Source organism: Chiloscyllium plagiosum, unplaced genomic scaffold, assembly GCF_037043375.1.
Source record: "Chiloscyllium plagiosum isolate Xiang-an unplaced genomic scaffold, Cpla_swu_hap1 HiC_scaffold_46, whole genome shotgun sequence".
In the NCBI taxonomy this organism is placed as follows: domain Eukaryota; kingdom Metazoa; phylum Chordata; class Chondrichthyes; order Orectolobiformes; family Hemiscylliidae; genus Chiloscyllium; species Chiloscyllium plagiosum.
Genome location: NW_028270184.1, coordinates 3484891 through 3507703, shown reverse-complemented (window position 1 = coordinate 3507703; position 22813 = coordinate 3484891). Strand labels below are relative to the sequence as shown.

General features: G+C 55.4%; 1 pseudogene across 1 annotated transcript in view; it reads left to right on the top strand.

The window, feature by feature from the left end:
- The window catches only part of LOC122546368 (fermitin family homolog 3-like), a 51722-nt pseudogene that overhangs the window by 5185 nt on the left and 23724 nt on the right, over window positions 1–22813 (top strand). The window contains exons 2-4 of the transcript XR_015754550.1: window positions 6475–6652; window positions 16504–16737; window positions 20513–20653. The product of XR_015754550.1 is annotated as a fermitin family homolog 3-like (transcript). The remainder of the gene's footprint in view (window positions 1–6474; window positions 6653–16503; window positions 16738–20512; window positions 20654–22813) is intronic.

The following is a 22813-nucleotide window of genomic DNA, read 5'->3' as shown; positions in this document are numbered from 1 at the left end:
TTGTCCCATAGTGCCCAGGGATGTGCAGGTTAGGGTGGATGGGCCGTGCTAAATTGCCCCATAGTGCCCAGGGATGTGCAGGTTAGGGTGGATGGGCCATGCTAAATTTCCCCATAGTGCCCAGGGATGTCCAGGTTAGGGTGGATTGGCCATGGGAAATTGCCCCATAGTGCCCAGGGATGTGCAGGTTAGGGTGGATTGGCATGCTAAAGTGCCCGTGGTGTTCAGGGATGTGTAGATTAGGGTGGATTGGCCATGCTAAATTGCCCCATAGTGTTCAGGGATGTGCAGGTTAGGGTGGATTGGCATGCTAAATTGCCCGTAGTATTCAGGGATGTGTAGGTTAGGGTGGATTGGCCATGGGAAATTGTCCCATAGAGCCCAGGGATGTGCAGGTTAGGGTGGATTGGCCATGGGAAATTGCCCCATAGTGCCCAGGGATGTGCAGGTTAGGGTGGATTGGCATGCTAAAGTGCCCGTGGTGTTCAGGGATGTGTAGATTAGGGTGGATTGGCCATGCTAAATTGCCCCATAGTGTTCAGGGATGTGTAGGTTAGGGTGGATTGGCCATGGGAAATTGTCCCATAGTGCCCAGGGATGTGCAGGTTAGGGTGGATTGGCCGTGGGAAATTGCCCCATAGTGCCCAGGGATGTGCAGGTTAGGGTGGATTGGCCGTGGGAAATTGCCCCATAGTGCCCAGGGATGTGCAGGTTAGGATGCATTGGCCGTGCTAAATTGCCGCATAGTGCCCAGGGATGTGCAGGTTAGGGTGGATTGGCCGTGGGAAATTTCCCCATAGTGCCCAGGGATGTGCAGGTTAGGGTGGATTGGCCATGGGAAATTGCCCCATAGTGCCCAGGGATGTGTAGGTTAGGGTGGATTGGCCATGGGAAATTGTCCCATAGAGCCCAGGGATGTGCAGGTTAGGGTGGATGGGCCGTGCTAAAGTGCCCCATCGTATTCAGGGATGTGTAGATTAGGCACATTAGTCAGGGGTAAATGTAGAATAATGGGGAATGGGTCTGGTTGGGTTACCCTTCGGAGAGTCTGTATGGACTTGTTGGGCCTGTTTCCACACTGTACGGAGTCTATGACTGCCCACCTCCCCACCGAACCCTTCCCCCACCCCCAATCCCTTCTCTTTGCCCAAACAGCCCCCACACTGAGAGGGTGGGTGGGCTGTCGAGGCCTAACAGAAAGGTCAAGAGGGCGTAGTGGATTGAAAGCGGAAAACCGGAGGCAGGGAGATGGTGGGCGGGGGTTTGGAACGGAACGGAAGCCACTGCTGGAGTGTTCGAGGGGCACGGTTTCTGTTAAATTCACTCGGTGGTAGAGGGTGGGGGAAGCCAGTCTGAAACGTTACATTCCACCGAGGCGGGAGCTGGGCGACTGCCGCGATCCGACCGAGTTGAGGAATCGCATCGTCATTCGTTCGATATAAATAGCCAGAGGAACTCAACCGCTCAGAGGCTGGGGGTGGGGGGAAGGCCACGTACTCGCTCCTTCCTATTACAACTGCTGTCGTTGTGAAAGACGCTCTGATCCCGGGGCACGGGCAGGATGTTGTGGCGAGTCTAACTGCCCGATCGTGGTCAACGGGCAACGTTTCTTCTGTGAGTCTGGGGTGAGGCTCGCCGACAGGGTGGGGGTTTGGTGGGGTTGGGTCCAGCGGTATGTAAAGGAATCTCCTTTCTCCGTCACCACCATCCCCACTCCCCTCCCCCGACCTCCTCCGTCCTCAACACTGTCCCCCACCCCCGCCCCCACGGCACCCTTCATGTTCCTTGACCTCACACCCGTCCACAACCCCCCTCCCCCCTCAACCCCAGGGAGTTCCTTGTTCATGTGGCCTGCTTTTGAAGCGCGTGACTTTTAACCAGGGGTTGGGGGGACAGCATGGAGGACATCTTAGTGACAAGGCCAGTGTTCACAAGATGGAAGCCGAGAGGGGTGTAGGGGCAAAACATGAGAGTCATCTCCAACTCTCTCTCTCTCTCCTCTCTCTCCCTCACATCTTGTGTCGGGTGTGGAATTGCGAATTCCTTCCGAGATTTCTGGAACAACTCTGTCAAAAAGCCAAAGCATCACCTCCCTCCCCAGACCATCCCTGACTCTCCCAGGCCAAGCCTCATTCAATCTGGTTTGCACTTTGTTTAACCATTCATGGCTTCGTGGGTGTCCAGTATTCATTGCCCCATCGCTAATTGCCCCTTTGATGAGGTGGGGGGTTGAGCTGCCTTCTTGAACCGCTGCAGAGAGTATAGTGTAGCCGCACCCACAGTGTCCCTTAGGGAGGGAATCCCAGGATTCTGACCCAGCCACACTGAGGGAACGGCGAGATATTTCCAAGTCGGGATGGTGAGGGGCTCGGAGGGGAACTTGCAGGGGGTGGTGTTCCCATGTATCTGCTGTCCCCTTGACCTTCTGGATGGAAGTGGCCGTGGGTTTGGAAGGTGCTGCCTGAGGATCTTTGGGGAGTTTCTGCAGTGCATCTTGTAGCTGGTACACACTGCTGCTACTGAGCGTCGGTGGGGGGAGGGGAGGGAGGGAGGGAGGGGGTGTTTGTGGGTGTGGGGCCAATCCAGCGGGGGCTGCTTTGTCCCTGGATGGTGTCGAGCTTCTTGAGTGTTGTTGGAGCTGTCCCCATCCAGGGGCAAGTGGGGAGTATCCCCTCACCCTCCTGCCTTGTGCCTTGTAGATGGTGGGACAGGCTTTGGGGGGGAGTCAGGAGGGGAGTTACTCGCTGCTGGATTCCCAGCCTCTGACCTGCTCTTGGAGCCGCTGGGTTGATGTGGTGAGTCTGGTTGAGTTTCTTGTCAACGGTAACCCCCAGGATGTTGATGGTGGGGGATTCGATCATGGGAATACCATTGAATGTTAAGAATTAGTCAGAACTGGAAGAGGCCATTCAGTCCCTTGAGCCTGTTCTATAATTCAATTTGATCATTGGTGTAGCCTCAACTCCTGTTTGCTCCCTCCACCCTCCCCCAACTCAAAAATCCTTGATTCCTTTGTCAATCAAAAATCTGCCGAACCCAGCTCTGAATACATTCAATGAACCAACTTCCACTGTCCTCTCGGGAAGAGGATTCCAAGCGCTTATGGTCCTCTGGGACATCCCGGTTTCTGAAACCGTCCCCCTGCCCTTTCTTCGTTATCCCCCAGGAGGGGGTTTGGGTAACATTATCCCAGCACCCACCCCCTCAATCTCTCTCTCTGGGGTCGTAGCATTTTCAATAAGGTCATCTCTCCCTCTTTGAAACGTCAATGGATACAGGTCCACAGCATTAACCCCTGTGTCCCAGGGATCAACCTGCTCAGAACCGTGTCCAATGGAAGTATCTCCATCCTGGAGGAAGGAGGCCGGGACTGTACACAGTCTGTCGGGTACAATCTCCCCCTCACCCTGTACGGTTGTATAGCAAGGCTGCAGTGCTGCAGTGTGTGGTGCTGGAGAAGCACAGCCAGTCAGGCAGCATCCGAGGAGCAGGAGAGTCGACGTTTCGGGCATAATGACTGGCACATTCCTGATGAAGGGCAAAATGTCGACTCTCCTGCTCCTCGGATGCTGCCTGACCTGCTGTGCTTTTCCAGCGCCACGCTCTTGACTCTGATCTCCAGCATCTGCAGGCCTCACTTTCTCCCAGCTATAACAAGGCCTCCACTTGAACAAAGACCCGAAATTTCATTTGCCTTCCTAATTACTGTCGAAAAGATGTTGTGAAACTCGAAAGGGTTCAGAAAAGATTTACAAGGATGTTGCCAGGGTTGGAGGGTTTGAGCTATCGGGAGAGGCTGTTTTCCCTGGTGCGTCGGAGGCTGAGGGGTGACCATATAGAGGTTTATAAAATCATGAGGGGCATGGATAGGGTAAATAGACAAGGTCTTTTCCCTGGGGTGAGGGAGTCCAGAACTAGAGGGCATAGGTTTAGGGTGAGAGGGGAAAGATATAAAAGAGACCTAAGGGGCAACTTTTTCCACTCGGGGGTGGGGGGGGGAGGGGGAGGTACGTGTATGGAATGAGCTGCCAGAGGAAGTGGTGGAGGCTGGTACAATGATAACATTTAAAAGGCATCTGAATGGGTATATGAATAGGAAGGGATATGGGCCAGGTGCTGGCAGGTGGGACTAGATTGGGTTGAGATATCTGGTCGGCATGGACGGGTTGGACTAAAGGGCCTGTCCCTGTGCTGTACATCTCTATGACTCAATGTGGCGAAATGCTGAGTTATTGATTCATTTACTAGTTCGCCTAAATCATTCTGTACCAAAACTTTCCACAGTCTCTTTCTCTCTACTTAAAGAATCCTCTCTCTTCTTCCCGCCAAAGTGGACAATCTCATATTTTTCTACATTCCAGCCCATGTGCCAAACTTTCATCATCTCACCTAACCTTATAGGTTCTGCTGCTGATCATGCCAGACAGATTCAGCAGTTCAGGACAATACCTACTGAAGTTTCCAAGGAGGAGAGGTGATCTAATTGAGGTACACAAGATGTTCAAAGGGATTGATGAAGGATCTAGAGAGAAGATGTTTTCTCATCTGGGGCGATCCATAACGTGAGGTCATCATTCGACGGAGGTGGCTGATTTAGAATAGAGAAGAGCAGATGTTACTTCTCTGAAAGGGTCGTTAACCTGTATAGTTCGTTATCCCAGACCGTGGCAGATGTCGGGAGGGTCAGTGCTGGGGGAGCGGGCACTGTCGGAGGGTCAGTGCTGAGGGAGTGGGGGCTGTCGGAGGGTCAGTGCTGGGGGAGCGGGCACTGTCGGAGGGTCAGTGCTGAGGGAGCGGGCACTGTGGGAGGGTCAGTGCTGGGGGAGCGGGCACTGTGGGAGGGTCAGTGCTGAGGGAGCGGGCACTGTGGGAGGGTCAGTGCTGAGGGAGCGGGCACTGTCGGAGGGTCAGTGCTGAGGGAGTGCTGCACTGTGGGAGGGTCAGTGCTGAGGGAGTGCTGCACTGTGGGAGGGTCAGTGCTGACAGAGCAGTGGGAGAGCTGGGTACATGTGCTATGGCCCATTATGCCTCCAGTGTGGTGTGTGACTCTAGATTTCTGCCGTTTTTATGTTTGTTGTGTGCCACTCTGTTGGCAATCACAGTCACACCCAGTTAATAAAACACAGCAAACAATTCCTTCTGTGTGTATTCCTTATCGTAGCCCTGGCCTTCAGCTGGAAGGAGAAACGGATGACGGCTTTGCCCAGGTAGGACCCTGCTAAACCACCCTCCCACCCCCCTGACCATTATTGGCGTCAATAAGATCACCTCTCGTACTACTAAACTCCAGTGGGTCTCAGCTTAACCTGCTCCACCTAACCTTCCACCCCTGCAGCCAACCTCTGCCCCTCATCCTTTCCTCTCTCCCTCTTTCTGGGTTCCTGCTACAGTGAACATAGGTGCAGGAAGCTGAGCTATTTCTCCCATAACCTTGTTCAAGCAGATCTCTTACTTCAACACCATTTTCCCCTCACCGTCCCTCCGTGTCTCTGATATCAAGAATCTTCTCGGCCTCCATCTTGAACTCGCTCTGTGACTGAGCCAACCCTACCCTCCCACGATTCCCCACTCTCTGAGTGAAAACACTCCCCCTCCTCTCAGTCCAAAATGGCCAGCCCCTTACCCTGAGTTGCTTGTGACCTCCCCACCCAAGATTGGGGGAGTGACCACCTCCCTGTGACCCCCCCTGTAAGAGTGTTATTTTCTTTATAATTCTATACTCCAAGGAATGTAGGCCCAGTCTTCTCAAGTGTCACCTCACGGAAACCATAGGAACCAGCAGCAGGGGTACACCCTTTGGTCAGAGAGATGTACAGCACGGAAACAGACCCTTTGGTCCAACTCGTCCGTGCCGACCAGATATCCCAACCTAATCTCGTCCCATTTGCCAGCACCCGGCCCATATCCCTCCAAACCCTTTCTATTCATATACCCATCCAGATGCCTTTTAAATGCTGTCATTGTACCAGCCTCCACCACTTCCTCTGGCAGCTCATTCCACACACACACCACCCTCTGTGTGAAAAAGTGGTCCCTTTTAAATCTTTCCCCTCTCACCCTAAACCTATGTCCTCTAGTTCTGGACTCCCCGACCCCAGAGAAAAGACCTTGTCTATTTATCCTACCCATGCCCCTCATGATTTTATAAACCTTTATAAGGTCACCCCTCAGCCTCCAGGGAAAATAGCCCCAGCCTACAGCCCTGTAGCTCAAACCCTCCAGCATCCTTGTAAACCTTCCAAGTTTCACATCCTACCGATAGCAGGGAGAAGCAGATTTGAACACGGTATTCCTTCAAGTCTGCTCCAGCGTTCAGTAGAATCGGGTCCAATCCCAATCTCAATGCCCACCTTCTCCCAATAGCCCCTTTACAATCTGAGATCCTTCTTGACCACACTGTGAGCTGGATTGAACCGGTCTCGGTGCGGGCTGGCCATGGGTTTGACTGACCCGCTTGCCTTTTGCTGTTGCCAGGGATGTTGAACGATGGCGCAGGGGGGCATCAAGACTTCCAGCGGGGACTACATAGATGCATCATGGGAGCTGAAGATCGCTGTGGAAGAACTGGGTCCTGAGGCGGATCCCATCACCTTGAGAGTGAACGGCGATGTGCACATCGGTGGTGTCATCCTTCAACTTGTGGAGAAAATCGGTAAGCGCCAACGAATCTGACGGTCAGCGTCAGTGAGACCGGGGTACAAGGGCCTGGGATTGTCAACTCAAACCCAGTCACCTGTCCAAAGTGGGCGGCACGGTGGCACAGTGGTTAGCACTGCTGCCTCACAGCGCCAGAGACCCGGGTTCAATTCCCGACTCAGGCGACTGACTGTGTGGAGTTTGCACGTTCTCCCCGTGTCTGCGTGGGTTTCCTCCGGGTGCTCCGGTTTCCTCCCACAGTCCAAAGATGTGCAGGGTCAGGTGAATTGGCCATGCTAAATTGCCCGTAGTGTTAGGTAAAGGGGTAAATGTAGGGGAATGGGTGGTTTGCGCTTCGGCGGGTCGGTGTGGACTTGTTGGGCCGAAGGGCCTGTTTCCACACCGTAAGTAATCTAATCTAATCTAATCTAAAAAAAAAGTCAACCACAGTTGCAGTCAGTGGTCTGAAAGACCAGGCTTGGTAGAAGACCTCTGTGTATGAATGCAATGCCACAGAATGTATTATGTTTCTCGGGGTAAATAGTTATTTGGCCGCGCACGGCAAGTGGATAAAAGACATGTTCTGTCAGAGGATTTTTTTTTTTGACTTGCAGCGCAATTTGCAAAAAGCTATAAGAGAGAGGCTGGGGCTGAGGGGCGACCTTATAAAGGTTCGTAGTGGGCGTGGATAGGGAAAATAGCTTTACCCCTGGGGTGGGGAGTCCAAAACTAGAGGGCATAGGTTAAAGGTGAGAGGGGACCTGAGGGGCAACTTTTTCACGCAGAGGGTGGTGCGTGTATGGAACAAGCTGCCAGAGGAAGTGGTGGAGGCTGATACAGCATTTAAAAGGCATCTGGATGGGTATATGAATAGGAAGGGTTTAGTGGGATATGAACCAAGTGCTGACAAATGGGACTAGCTTAAGTTAGGATATCTGGTTGGCATGGGTGAGTTGGGCTGAAGGGTCTGTTTCTCTGCTGGACATCTTTGTGGAACAGACCTGCTGAGGGAGTGGTGGGTGTGGGGACAGTTCCAACATTTAAAAGACATTTGGATAAGGACCTGGATAGGAAAGGGATTGGAGGGATATGGGGCAGCTGGGGCTAGTTTAGTTTGGGGTTAGGGTCAGCACAGACTGGTTGGGCCGAAGGGTCTGTTTCTGTGCTGCTGGGGGCAGGGGAGTGTGCAAAAGTTAGACTGTGCGGGAGGAGAGTGCTGAAGGCTGGGAAGTGGGATCTGACTGGCCCTGGGGGGGGGGGGGGGGTGGGGGGGGCATGCACCAGTTAAATGATGACTGACAGCTAACCAACAAGCATTGTTTAAATTTAAACCAGCGTTTCACTGATGGCCTATTATAAGACTGTCAGTCAGTCTTGCAGAGTGGCGCAGTTGCAAATTCAGGAAGCTATTTATATTGATGCGTGGTTCCCGACTTTTCGCAAACACAGCGTTTAGACACATCACATCTGTTTGGACTTGTCAAAAAAACAGATCAAACTCTGACACGTTCCTCAGAAAATGCCTGGAGCAATCAGACTCAACCTTCCTTGGTTTAACTGAAGGGGTACTTTCCCCCAGTGTTAGGTCTGGGGTTAATTGAAGGGGTATGGGTGCTATATGGCCTCCAGGGTTAATCTCCCTCAGAAATGCAACTGGCCATTATTGCACAGTAACCAATAATTAGACAGAATGAAATCTTCATAACCCCCTGGTTAGTTACAGCTAACTTGGAAAACAAACTCCATCGTGCAGTGGACACTCCCAAAGAATGGGGTTCCGGAATCATCGAGACGTACAGTACGGAAACAGGCCCTTCGGCCCAACCCGTCCATGCCGACCAGATATTCCCAACCTAATCCAATCCCATTTGCCAGCACCCGGCCCATATCCCTCCAAACCCTTCCTATTCATATACCCATCCAAATGCCTCTTAAATGTTGTCATTGTACCAGCCTCCACCACTTCCTCTGGCAGCTCATTCCATATCCGTACCACCCTCTGCGTGAAAATGTTGCCCCCTTGGGTCTCTTTTTATATTTTTCCCCTCTCACCCTAAACCTGCGCCCTCTAGATTAGATTACATTACAGTGTGGAAACAGGCCCTTCGGCCCAACAAGTCCACACCGACCCACCGAAGCGCAACCCACCCATACCCCTACATTTACCCCTTACCTAACACTACAGGCAATTTAGCATGGCCAATTCACCTGACCTGCACATCTTTGGATTGTGGGAGGAAGCCGGAGCACCCGGAGGAAACCCACGCAGACACGGGGAGAATGTGCAAACTCCACACAGTCAGTCGTCTGAGGAGGGAATTGAACCCAGGTCTCTAGTTCTGTACTCCCCGACCCCAGGGAAAAGACTTTGTCTATTTACCCTATCCATGCCCCTCATGATTTTATAAACCTCTATAAGGTCACCCCTCAGTCTCTGACGCTCCAGGGAAAACAGCCCGAGCCTGTTCAGGCTCTCCCTGTAGCTCAAACCCTCCAACCCTGGCAACATCCTTGTAAATCTTTTCTGAACCCTTTCAAGTTCCACAACATCCTTCTTATAGCAGGGAGACCAGAACTGAATGCAGTATTCCAAAAGCAGCCTAACCAATGTCCTGTACAGTCAGTTAGCTCAGTTGGCTGGACGGTTGGTTGGGGGTGATGCAGCGATGTTGATAGTGTAGGTTCGATTCCTGCACTGGTTCAGGTTACCATGAAGGGCTGTCCTCCCACCCTCACCTGAAATGTGGTGACCCTCTGGTTAAACCTACACCACTTGTCTCTCTCCAACACTATGGCTCAGTGGTTAGCACTGTTGCCTTGTAGCGTTGGGGACCCGGGTTTGATCCCACCCTCAGGCGACTCTCTGTGTGGAGTTTGCACATTCTCCCTGTATCTGTGTGGGTTTCCTCCAGGTGCTCTGGTTCCCTCCCACAGACCAAAGATGTGCAGTTTAGGGTGGATTGGCCATGGGAAATAGAGGGATAGGGTGGGCTGCTTCTTGGGGGGGGTCAATGTGGGCTCAATGGGCTGAATGGCCCCCTCCACACAGTAAGGTTTGTATGATGAATGAGAGAATCCTCCCTTTCATGTTTTTACTAAGAACGGAGAGCCTAGAAGATGACCACTCTTTAAAGGTTTGGTTTGGCCGGACCTAGTATTAATTCCTCTCCCTGATCCCACAATATTCCCGCCCCTGGCCCCACCTCACGGTGGGTCTGGAGTCACATGTCGGCCCCTCTGATGCGGATAATCGCACAGAGGGTCTATTTTTGGACTAGGCCGCAGCCTGAGTTGGTGGCCCCTGTGTAGCCCCACCCTCCGCGTGTTGCTCTGCTCCGCTCACTGTGTTTTTAACTTGTGTGCCTGAGCGGAAGGATGTGGTTCCGAGCTGTCAGCGGAACGCAGAGCAGAAGGGGAATGGCAGCCTAGCCTGGGGAGTCACGTGGTGGAGGTGGAGGTTGTGGGGTGGGGGGGGAGGGCAACCCTGACTGGGGGCCTGTGCAGCAGGGAAAGGGCTGGCTGTGGCGAGGGAGTGGGCGGAAGTCAAAATGAAAAGAGGCAGGGGAAGCACTGGGGTCGCAGATCTCCAGACCAGGAGACACCACCTCTGGCCTACAGCCAGTTTGTAGCTTTGGCCGGGAGAGAAAGGGGAGGGGGTAGGGAGAGTTGGGAAACGTGTCAATGCGGGTTACAACTCTGGTATTCCTTCCCCCATGCTGCCGCCTCCTCTTCCCCCCCCCCCCCCCCACAACCGACTTTGTGTCCTAAGTCCAATTTTTCACCCGCTTCACACACACGGAGGATTTGAGCCATAGGGAGGGGCTGAATAGGCTGGGGCTGTTTTCCCTGGAGTGTCAGAGGCTGAGGGGTGATCTTACAAGAGGTTTATAAAATCATGAGGGGCATGGATAGGATAAATAAATGGGATAGGGGGAGTCCAGAACTAGAGGGCATAGGTTTAGGATGAGAGGGGAAAGATTTAAAGGGGAAAGATTTAAAAGGGACCTAAGGGGCAACTTTTTCATGCAGAGGGTGGTACGTGTATGGAATGAGCTGCCAGAGGAAGTGGTGGAGGCTGGTACAATTACAACATTTAAAAGCCATCTGGATGGGTATATGAATAGGAAGGGTTTGGAGGGATATGGGATCAAGTGGGTGGCACAGTGGTTAGCACTGATGCCTCAGCGCCAGGGACCCGGGTTCAATTCCCGCTTCGGGCAAATGTCTGCGTGGAGTTTGCACATTCTCCCCGTGTCTGCGTGAGTTTCCTCTGGGTGCTCCAGTTTCCTCCCACAGTCCAAAAAAATGTGCAGGTTAGGGTGGATTGGCCGTGCTAAATTGCCTGCAGTGTTGGGTGAAGGGGTAAATGTAGGGGAATGGATCTGGGTGGGTTGCTCTTCGGAGGGTCGGTGTGGACTTGTTGGGCCGAAGGGCCTGTTTCCACACTGTAAGTAATCTAAGTGCTGGCAAACGGGACTGGATTAGGTTGGGATATCTAGTCAGCACAGACGGGTTGGGCCGAAGGGTCTGTTTCCGTGCTGCACATCTTGAGGATTCTATCCACCTTCGAAAGGGTCGGCAGGACCGATAGTGAGGAAGTCCTGGGGGACCCGTGGGGGGGTGGGGTTGGGTCCATCCTCCTCGCGAGTGGGTGGACGGGGAGAGGGTCTGGGACAGAGTTGACAGGGAGGAGACTGCTCCCAGTCGCCGAAGCAGGAAGAACTCGGGGGGGGGGAGGGGAGCACGGACTTAGGATGGAGAAAATGGACACGGGAGGGGGCCCGAGGTTTCGGGAGTGTACTGCCTGTGGGAGAGGATCGGAGTTGGACCATTCAGCTCATCGATCGCGGCTGATGTGTCTCTCAACCCCGTTCTCCCGCCTCTTCCCTGTAACCCTTGACCCCCTCACCAGTCAAGGCCCTATCCATCTCTGTCTCAAGTACGTGCAATGACTTGGCCTCCACAGCCCTCTGCAGGGACGAGCTCCACAGATCCCCCACCCTCTGGCTGGAGCGATTCCTCCTCATCCCCGTCCCTTCACCCAGAGGTCCTGGTTCTACCCCGGTGGAAACAGCTTCTCCACTCCATCCAGGCCACTCGGTATTCTGTACGTTTCAGTCTGATTTCCTCCCCCCTCCCCCCATCCTGCTGAACTCCACCGAGTACAGACCCAGAGTCCCCAATATGACACTGTCTACGAGGGAGGAAGGTGCAGGGATAAAGAGAGAAGCCAGAGAAGAGGGATTGGGTGCTCTTGCTCGTTCTGGGGAACCAGTGTGTTTGCGAGGAGCTGAGCGGCCTCCCTGCTGAGCTGGGGCAGTCGATGTGACTCCGAGAGTGGATTGAGGAAGTGGTGAAGTGGTGAGGGCTGATGCTTTGGGTTCCTGTGAGAGTTCGACAGCGTAAGTCCCCGGGAGCTGAGATCTGATGACTTTGTGCATTTTGTAGCTTCCGGATTTCCCAGTGGTGGTGACTGGTGTCGGGACCCTGCCCCGCCCAATCCGGACGTGGGGCAACATTGCCCCCATCCCAATCTGGTGCTGCCTTGTTATCCCCCTCCTGACCCCTCTGCCCCTCCCAATTCCCAACAGCTAAGGAAAAGGGCAAGCCCTCAGCTGGCCCTCAGGTCATAGATGATCTGGCCTAGGCTTCAAATCCTCCTTCATATCAGCTCCTCCAGCTCCCCCTATCCTGGGGAAGGATGGTCTCGCTTTTTAGGGGTGCAGTGAGGGTTTCCCAGGCTGGTTCCAGGGATGGTCGGACTGACGTATACAGAGAGTTTGGCTAGGTTAGGATGGCCCAGAGGAGTGAGGGGTGATCTCATGGAGACTAATAAAATCCGAACAGGACGAGACAGGGTTGAGGCAGGCAGGGTGTTCCCGATGGTGGGTGCATCCAGAACCAAGGGTCACAGTCTGAGGATTCAGGGTGATCCGTTTAGGACGCAGATGAGGAGACATGTCTTCACCCAGAGAGTGGTGGGCCTGTGGAATTCTTTACCACAGGGCGGAGTTGAGGACAAATCATTGAATGTGTCCAAGAGATTGCTCGATATAGCACTTGGGGAGAATGGGATCGAAGGTTGTGAGAAGAAAGCAGGATGAGGCTGTTGAGTTGAATGGTCAGCCATGATGGTGAAGGATTAGGGAACAGGATGGAAGGGTGACTGAGATAGGGAGGGGGTAGGGGCTGGAGGGGGGTTACAGAGATAGGGAGGAGATGTAGGGGCTGGAGGGGGTGATAGAGATAGGGAGGGGGTGTAGGGGCTGGAGGGGGGTTACAGAGATAGGGAGGGGGTGTAGGGGCTGGAGGGGGTGATAGAGATAGGGAGGGGGTGTAGGGGCTGGAGGGGGTTACAGAGATAGGGAGGGGGTGTAGGGGCTGGAGGGGGTGATAGAGATAGGGAGGGGGTGTAGGGGCTGGAGGGGGTGATAGAGACAGGGAGTGGGTGTAGGGGCTGGAGGGGGTGACCGAGATAGGGAGGGGGTGTAGGGGCTGGAGGGGGTGATAGAGATAGGGAGGGGGTGTAGGGGCTGGAGGGGGGTTACAGAGATAGGGAGGGGGTGTAGGGGCTGGAGGGGGTGATAGAGACAGGGAGTGGGTGTAGGGGCTGGAGGGGGTGACCGAGATAGGGAGGGGGTGTAGGGACTGGAGGGGGTGACAGAGATAGGGAGGGCTTGTAGGGGCTGGAGGGGGTGACAGAGATAGGGAGAGGGTGTAGGGTCTGGAGGGGGTGACCGAGATAGGGAGGGGGTGTGGGGGCTGGAGGGGATGACCGAGATAGGGAGAGGGTTAGGGGCTGGAGGGGGTGACCGAGATAGGGAGAGGGTGTAGGGGCTGGAGGGGGTGACCGAGATAGGGAGGGGGTGAAGGGGCTGGAGGGGGTGACCGAGATAGGGAGGGGTTGTAGGGGCTGGAAGGGGTGACCGAGGTAGGGAGGGAGTGTAGGGGCTGGAGGGGGTGACAGAGATAGGGAGAGGGTGTAGGGGCTGGAGGGGGTGACAGAGATAGGGAGGGGGTGTAGGGGCTGGAGGGGGTGACAGTGAGAGGGAGGGGGTGTAGGGGCTGGAGGGGGTGACAGAGATAGGGAGGGGGTGTAGGGGCCGGAGGGGATACAGAGATAGGGAGGGGGTGTAGGGGCTGGAGGGGGTTACAGGGATAGGGAGGGGGTGTAGGGGCTGGAGGAGATTACAGAGATAGGGAGGGGGTGTAGGGGCTGGAGGGGATACAGAGATAGGGAGGGGTTGTAGGGGCTGGAGGGGGTAGCGGGTGACAGAGGAAGGAGTGGCCTGTTAGCTGTGTAACTATCAGTGTTATGAGCTGCTGGTGCTGGAAGTACAGGTCATTGTGGGTTCTGAGTGCTGGGCTATCGGAGAGCTGTGGTTAGCCTGGAGGGAGACCTCCCCCTTCCCTTTTCCTCGGCAGATGCCTGTTATCAGGCAGTGGCTGTCATTTCCCCCCCACCACCCCCACCTTATCAGTATCCTCCTTCCCCAAGCTGCCTCTGGCTGGACAGCCAGAGATACTGAGTGTGTCTCTCTGTGGCCCCAGCAGAGACCTGGGATAAACTCCAGTCTGGGTCAGGATGAAGGAGGGAGGTTGGTGGTTATCAGGAGAGAGCCTCTCACCTCTCCCCATCACTGGGTTTTATTTTTATCCTTATCCAGCAACCCTCCCCTCCCGGCCCCATCACTAGCCAAGGAGCTGCTCCGTAAAAGCTCTGCATTTGAAGAGCGCCTTTCAGGACGCCGGGCCCTCTCCAAGTGTGAAACAGCCAGTAAAGGACTTTATTTTTTGACCGGCGGGCTCATTTGGGAAGGTAGAGACTGCAGCAGTCGGTTGCTGCACAGCAAAATCCCACGCGCACAGCAATGTGGGACTGACCTGGATCGTCTGTGTTTAGCAACGTTGGTCGAGGGATCAACATCAGCCTCGGGACCCCGGGGAGAACATCAGACCCCCCCCCTACCTTCTTGCAGCAGTGAATGTGGGATGTTCCCCCCACCCCCCCTGCTAACAAGGGGATGTGATGGCCTAGTGGTATTATCACTGGACTGGGGTAATGTTCTGGGGACCCGGGTTCGAAACCCACCATGGCAGATGGTGCAATTTGAATTCAGTAACTATCTGGAATTCGGAGTCTAATGGTGGCCATGAATCCATTGCCAACTGTTGGAAAGGCCCATCTGGGTGACTAATGGAAACTGCCATCCTTACCTGGTCTCGGCCTACTCATGGCTCCAGACCCACAGCAATGTGGTTGACTATGAATTGCCCTCTGGGTAATAAAGGATGGGTAATATGTGCTGGGCCCAGCCAGTGACACCCTTATCCCAGGAACGAATAAAAAGAAAAGATAGGTTCTCCATTTAATGTCTCATCTGAAATAATGGCAACTCCGACAGTGCCCGCTCCCTCAGTGCTGACCCTCCGACAGTACCCGCTCCCTCAGCGCTGACCCTCCGACAGGGCCCTCTCCCTCAGCACTGACCCTCCGACAGTACCCGCTCCCTCAGCGCTAACCCTCCGACAGGGCCCTCTCCCTCAGCGCTGACCCTCCGACAGTGCCCGCTCCCTCAGCGCTGACCCTCCGACAGTGCCCGCTCCCTCAGCGCTGACCCTCCGACAGGGACCTCTCCCTCAGCGCTGACCCTCCGACAGGGCCCTCTCCCTCAGCGCTGACCCTCAGACGGTGCCCAATCCCTCAGCACTGACCCTCCGACAGTGCGGCACTCCCTCAGCACTGACCCTCCGACAGTGCGGCACTCCCTCAGCACTGACCCTCCGACAGTGCGGCACTCCCTCAGCGCTGACCCTCTGACAGTGCCCGCTCCCTCAGCGCTGACCCTCCGACAGTGCCCGCTCCCTCAGCGCTGACCCTCCGACAGTGCCCGCTCCCTCAGCGCTGGCCCTCTGACAGTGCCCACTCCCTCAGCACTGACCCTCCGACAGTGCGGCACTCCCTCAGCGCTTACCCTCCGACAGTGCGGCACTCCCTCAGCGCTTACCCTCCGACAGTGCGGCACTCCCTCAGCGCTTACCCTCTGACAGTGGCCGCTCCCTCAGCACTGACCCTCCGACAGTGCCTGCTCCCTCAGCGCTGGCCCTCTGACAGTGCAGCACTCCCTCAGTACTGACCTCTGACAATGCAATATTGGATTAATGCAGATGTCTGTAAGGGGTGTAGGGGCAGAAAAAGGTGACAGAGATAGGGAGGGGGTGTAGGGGCTGTCATGGATATGGAGGGGGTGTAGGGGCTGGAGGGGATTTCAGGGATAGGGAGGGGGTGTAGGGGCTAGAGGGGATTACAGAGATAGGGAGGGGGTGTAGGGACTGGTGGGGTTTACAGGGATAGGGAGGGGGTGTAGGGACTGGAGGGGGTTACAGAGATAGGGAGGGGGTGTAGGGGATAGAGGCGGTTACAGAGATAGGGAGGGGGTGTAGGGACTGGCGGGGTTTACAAGGATAGGGAGGGGGTGTAGGGGCTGGAGGGGGTTACAGAGATAGGGAGGGGGTGTAGGGGATAGAGGCGGTTATAGAGATAGGGAGGGGGTGTAGGGGCTGGAGGGGGTTACAGAGATAGGGAGGGGGTGTAGGGGCTGGAGGGGGTTACAGAGATAGGGAGGGGGTGTAGAGGCTGGAGGGGGTTACAGAGATAGGGAGGCGGTGTAGGGACTGGAGGGGGTGACAGGGATAGGGAGGAGGCTATTGCAGGGTTGGTGATGTGGTCAGTGGGTGAGTCGTGCCTCTGTGATGCCGATACTGTTCTATAGCTGATGGAGGGAATGGGAACGTTGGGATGGAGACTGCTCCTCATTCCCGGAATGTCCAATGAGGTTGATTGCTTGTTTCCTGTCTGCCTGTCAGAGATAAAGAAGAACTGGTCGGACCATGGGCTGTGGTGGGAACAGAAGAACCGCTGGGTTCTGAAAACAAACTGGACCCTGGATAAATACGGAATCCAGGCAGATGCGAGGCTGCTTTTCACCCCTCAGCACAAGTCATTGCGTCTTCAGCTGCCCAACCTCAAAATCGTCAAACTGAAAGCCAGCTTCTCCTGTCCCGTCTTCAGCTCCATCATTGGCATCTGTAAGATACTCGGTAAGTCCCCACTCCCTCAGCACTGACCCTCCGACAGTGCCCCCTCCCTCAGCGCTGACCCTCCGACAGTGCCCCCTCCCTCAGCGCTGACCCTCCGACAGTGCCCCCTCCCTCAGCGCTGACCCTCCGACAGTGCCCCCTCCCTCAGCGCTGACCCTCCGACAGTGCCCCCTCCCTCAGCGCTGACCCTCCGACAGTGCCAACTCCCTCAGCACTGACCCTCCGACAGTGTGGCACTCCCTCAGCACTGACCCTCCGACAGTGCCCACTCCCTCAGCACTGACCCTCCGACAGTGTGGCACTCCCTCAGCACTGACCCTCCGACAGTGCCCACTCCCTCAGCGCTGTCCCTCCGACAGTGCGGCACTCCCTCAGCACTGACCCTCAGACAGTGCGGCACTCCCTCAGCACTGACCCTCCGACAGTGCCCCCTCCCTCAGCGCTGACCCTCAGACAGTGCCCCCTCCCTCAGCGCTGACCCTCAGACAGTGCCCCCTCCCTCGGCACTGACCCTCTGACAGTGCCTCCTCCCTCAGCGCTGACCCTCCGACAGTGCCCCCTTCCTCAGCGCTGACCCTCCGACAGTGCGGCACTCCCTCAGCGCTGACCCTCCGACAGTGCGGCACTCCCTCAGCACTGACCCTCTGACAGTGCCCACTCCCTCGGCGCTGACCCTCCGACAGTGCCCCCTCCCTCGGCGCTGACCCTCCGACAGTGCCCCCTCCCTCGGCGCTGACCCTCCAACAGTGCCCCCTCCCTCAGCGCTGACCCTCAGACAGTGCCCCCTCCCTCAGCGCTGACCCTCAGACAGTGCCCCCTCCCTCGGCACTGACCCTCTGACAGTGCCTCCTCCCTCAGCGCTGACCCTCCGACAGTGCCCCCTTCCTCAGCGCTGACCCTCCGACAGTGCGGCACTCCCTCAGCGCTGACCCTCCGACAGTGCGGCACTCCCTCAGCACTGACCCTCTGACAGTGCCCACTCCCTCAGCGCTGACCCTCCGACAGTGCCCCCTCCCTCGGCGCTGACCCTCCGACAGTGCCCCCTCCCTCGGCGCTGACCCTCCGACAGTGCCCCCTCCCTCGGCGCTGACCCTCCGACAGTGCCCCCTCCCTCGGCGCTGACCCTCCGACAGTGCCCCCTCCCTCGGCGCTGACCCTCCGACAGTGCCCCCTCCCTCGGCGCTGACCCTCCGACAGTGCCCCCTCCCTTGGCGCTGACCCTCCGACAGTGCCCCCTCCCTTGGCGCTGACCCTCCGACAGTGCCCCCTCCCTTGGCGCTGACCCTCCGACAGTGCCCCCTCCCTTGGCGCTGACCCTCCGACAGTGCCCCCTCCCTTGGCGCTGACCCTCCGACAGTGCCCCCTCCCTTGGCGCTGACCCTCCGACAGTGCCCCCTCCCTTGGCGCTGACCCTCCGACAGTGCCCCCTCCCTTGGCGCTGACCCTCCGACAGTGCCCCCTCCCTTGGCGCTGACCCTCCGACAGTGCCCCCTCCCTTGGCGCTGACCCTCCGACAGTGCCCCCTCCCTTGGCGCTGACCCTCTGACAGTGCTGCACTCCCTCACGCTGACCCTCTGACAGTGCTGCACTCCCTCACGCTGACCCTCCGACAGTGCTGCACTCCCTCGGTGCTGACCCTACGACAGTGCCCCCTCCCTTGGCGCTGACCCTCCGACAGTGCTGCACTCCCTCGGCGCTGACCCTCCAAGAGTGTGGCCCTTCCTCCGTCTGTCCTGGTGATAATTTCCCTTTCCCTCCAGCAGTGGGTGTGAACTGGTTAGACCTGTTTGCCAAGTACGGTGTCCTTATGTAGCTGCCGGGCACATCCTTCCCTTCGGCTGTGGAATGTCGGTGTCCTAGGCTGAGCGAGCATTTATTACCCAACCCCTTAACTCCCCCGAGGGCGCTGAACAGTCAGCCACATCCTTTCAAAGAAATTAGCTGGACAGGTGGAGATTTTAATTCGAGATAAAATCCCACCAATTGCCAGTGAAGATGCGATCCCAGATTCCCAGCACTAAGCTGATGGTGAGTCACTGGATCCACAATGTTAACTCTGCTTTCTCTTTCCACAGATGCTGCCAGACCTGCTGAGTTTCTCCAGCAATTTCTGGTTTTGTTTTGGGGACGGAGGGGTGATTCTGGGAGTGTACCAAAGTCATTTCCCCTGACACGGGGATGGTTTTGAATAAACCTTTTGGACCATGTCCTGGAGTTGTGTGACTTCTGACTCTGTCCGCCCCAGTTCGACACCGGCATCTCCCCATTAGAAAACGTCCAACACAGAACAGTACAAGTCAGGATCAGGCCCTTCGGCCCACCATTCTAAGCCTGTCCCATCCTGCCTGCATTTGGTCTGAATCCCTCTATTTCCTGCCCGTCTGTGTGTCTCTCTCTAAACGCTGCTAATGTCCCCTGCTTCCAACACCACCACTGGCAGCACATTCCAGATACCTACCACCCTCTGTGCCTCACCCCTCTCCTTTAAACTTTCCCCCTCTCGCCTTTACACCCAAGCCCGCTAGTATTTGACACCCCCACCCTGGGCAAACTCCAGCACTCCACCCTATCTGATCATCTTACCTATTTCTCTCCAGTCGCCCTCGGTCTCCAGTGCTCTAGTGTAAACAATCCATGCTTGGTCTAACCTTTCCTGACAGCTAATCCCCTCCAATACCATCCTGATAAACCCTTTTTTTTTTTCACACCCTCTCTGAAGCTTCCTATAGCGTGGTGACTAGAACCGGACAAAATATTCCAAATGTGGCCCGACTAAAGTCTTATAGATTGAGTCATCGAGCTGTAGAGCACGGAAACAGACCCTTCGGTCCAACTCGTCCGTGCTGACCAGATACCCCAACCTAATCTAGTCCCATTTGCCAGCACCCGGCCCATATCCCTCCAAACCCTTCCTATTCATATACCCATCCAGATGCCTTTTAAATGCTGTCATTGTACCAGCCTCCACCACTTCCCCTGGCAGCTCATTCCATACACGTACCACCCTCTGGGTGAAAAAGGTCCCTTTTAAATCTCTCCCCTTTCACCTTAAACCTATACCCTCTAGTTTTGGACTCCCCCACCCCTGGGGAAAAGACCTTGACTTAGCCAACGTTTATACTCGGTGCCCTGACTGATAAAGTAGGCATAGCATAAGCTGCCTTTACCATCCTATCCACTTGTGTTTTCGGTGCCAGGGAGCTATGGACTCAGACCCCAAGGTCCCTCTGTGCACCAATAAAATAACAGTTTTTTTTTTCAGATTAGATTCTCTACAGTGTGGAAACAGGCCCTTCGGCCCAACAAGTCCACACCGACCCACCGAAGCGCAACCCACCCATACCCCTACATTTACCCCTTATCTAACACTACGGACAATTTCCCACGGCCAATTCACCTGACCTGCACATCTTTGGACTGTGGGAGGAAACCGGAGCACCCGGAGGAAACCCACGCAGACACGGGGCAGAATGTGCAAACTCCCCACAGACAAGCCGGTTGGTTTGGTCGCAGTTCGAATACTGTGTGCAATTCTGGAATCCATACCCTAGCAGCGAATGTGACAGCGCTGTGGAGAGATTTACCAGGATCAGAAACAGCTGGAGAAACCCAGCAGGTCTGGCAGCATCTGTGGAGAGAGGAGGCAGAGTGAAAGTTTCGGGGGCCTTCACTAGAATGGTTCTGGGTCTGTGCAGGGTAGTGAGCTGTCTCTGAGAGATACACGTGAATGAACCCAGCCCATCGCTCACTCTTGGCCTATTCCTTTCCCCTTCAGATATCCGTCACCCGGAGGAGCTATCACTGCTGAAACCTCTAGATGATCCCAGCCAGAGGAGGAAGAAAAGGGAGAGGGATAACGAACCCGAGGAGGAGGTGGTGGATTTAGAAAGTCTCACCCCGTCTCGAGGAACACAAAGTAATGACCCTAAACAAACGTCTGGTCTTGACACCTGAGCGAGAGCGACAGAGAGCGACAGAGAGAGAGAGAGAGAGAGAAAGAGAGAGAGATTTCAAACCTGTTGGTTAAATCGAGCATTTCCCAGTTTGCCGCTGGGACCTAGTCAGGAAAGCGAGCTGTGAGGGACGCCGAGGGAATTTGGAGAGTCCGAGCGAGTGGGTGAACAGATGCATACAGTATGGAGAGAGAGTTGTAGAGATGTACGGCACGGAAACAGACCCTTCAGTCGCAACTCGTCCAGATATCCCAAATCATCTCAATCCTATAATCCTCTTTCCCAAAGAATGGGCGTTATGGAATCATACAGCACGGAAACAGACCCTCAGTCCAACTCACCCATGCCGATCAGATATCCGAACCTAATCTAATCCTGTCTGCCAGCACTTGGCCCATATCCCTCCAAACCCTTTCCTATTCATGTCCCCATTCAGATGCCTTTTAAATGTTGTAATTGTACCAGCCTCCACCACATCCTCTGGCAGCTCATTCCATACACGTACCACCCTCTGTGTGAAGACGTTGCCCCTTAGGTCCCTTTTAAGTTATTCCCCTCTCACCTTCAACCTATTCCCTCTAGAGTCATAGAGATGTACTGCACAGGAACAGATCCTTCAGTCCCAACTCATCCATGCCGATCGGATATCTTAAATTTAACTCATCCTATTTGCCAGCATTTGTTATACATCCCTCTAAACCCTTCCTATTCATATACCCATCCGGATGGTGGTTAAAATGTTTTGGAATCCCCTACCCCAGGGAAAAACACGTTGTCTATTTATCCTATCCATGCACCTCATGATTTTATAAACCTCTATAAGGTCACCCCTCAGCCTCCGACGCTCCAGGGAAAACAGCCCTAGCCTATTCAGCCTCTCCCTGTAGCTCAAACCCTCCAACATCTTTGTAACTGATCAGGGTTAGCAGGAGAAACAGCGTATTTCGCTAACAGTGAGAGACCGGGCAGTGTCGAAGTTGAGAAGGAGCTGGGTTCAGGAATCACTGAGGGTTAACCTGTTGGTGCATCAGGCAATGGGGAAGGTCAGTGCTGTGCCGGCCTCTCTCACAGGAGGCTCTGCCAGGGAGTAGGGATGCCTTGCTCGGGCTGTATTGTGCCTGGGTGAGAGGTTCCCGGAGTATTGCGTGTGGGGTTCTGGTCTCCTTATCCATGGAAGGTTATAGTTGTCTGAGAGAGAGTACGATAGAGTGATGGCTCGGGTGTTGCGATAGTCCCTGAGGGATTCTCTCTGTAGTTTGGAGGAATGTGAGGTGATCTGGGTGAAGAACAAAACGTTTTTACAAAAGCCCTCGATGGGGGTCAGTGGGGGAGGTTACCCCACCTCCTCCCGACAGTGCTGGGGGGTGGGGTTAAAGGGGCATTGTGAACCTGGGGGGGAGTGAGCTGGAATTCAGCCTCAGGGGAAGGGGTCGGCCATTTTGGACTGAGATGGGGAGGAATGTCTTCACCAGCAGCGTGGGAATTCCCGCAGGGGAACGGAGACTCCGACAGTGAGAGCGGGAGGTTTAGAGGTGTGAGAGATCTGGAGGGTGTGGGGCGGGTGGGGGGGTAGATGGGGGAGATAGCGTTGATGTGGATGGTCAGTCACAACCACCTCGAACAGCACAGCAGGTTCGACGGACCAAGTGGCCTCTTCCCCACCCCGGCTTCAATTTCTTTGATGTTTCGGCCAGGATCGGGAAGTTCGCGCGGGGAGAGGGAGAGGGACCGGAGATGCTGTGGGATCGTTGCTGCTCGGGACAGGGGCGGGGGGAGAGGGGTGAGGAGATGGAATCGGGGAGGGGGCTTTTGGATCGAGTCGACGAGGGAGAGACCGTTCCCGGTGGCAGGAGCGTCGGTCAGCAGAGGATGGAAGAGAATTGGGAGCAGATTCCAAGTGTTGGAGTTGGTGGGGGGGAAGGGGAATTTCGATTGGAGGAATTTCGAGTTGGTGAGTTCTGGGGGTTGGGGGGGGAGCAGGTTCAATTGAAACTTTCAAAAGGACAGTGGGGGTGGGATTGCTGGAAATTTGTACAGAACTGTGCGGGGGAGAGAGGGAGGGAGAGACACAGAGAGAGGGGGAACAAATTGGAGAGGTCTTTACAAAGAGCCAGCACAGGATA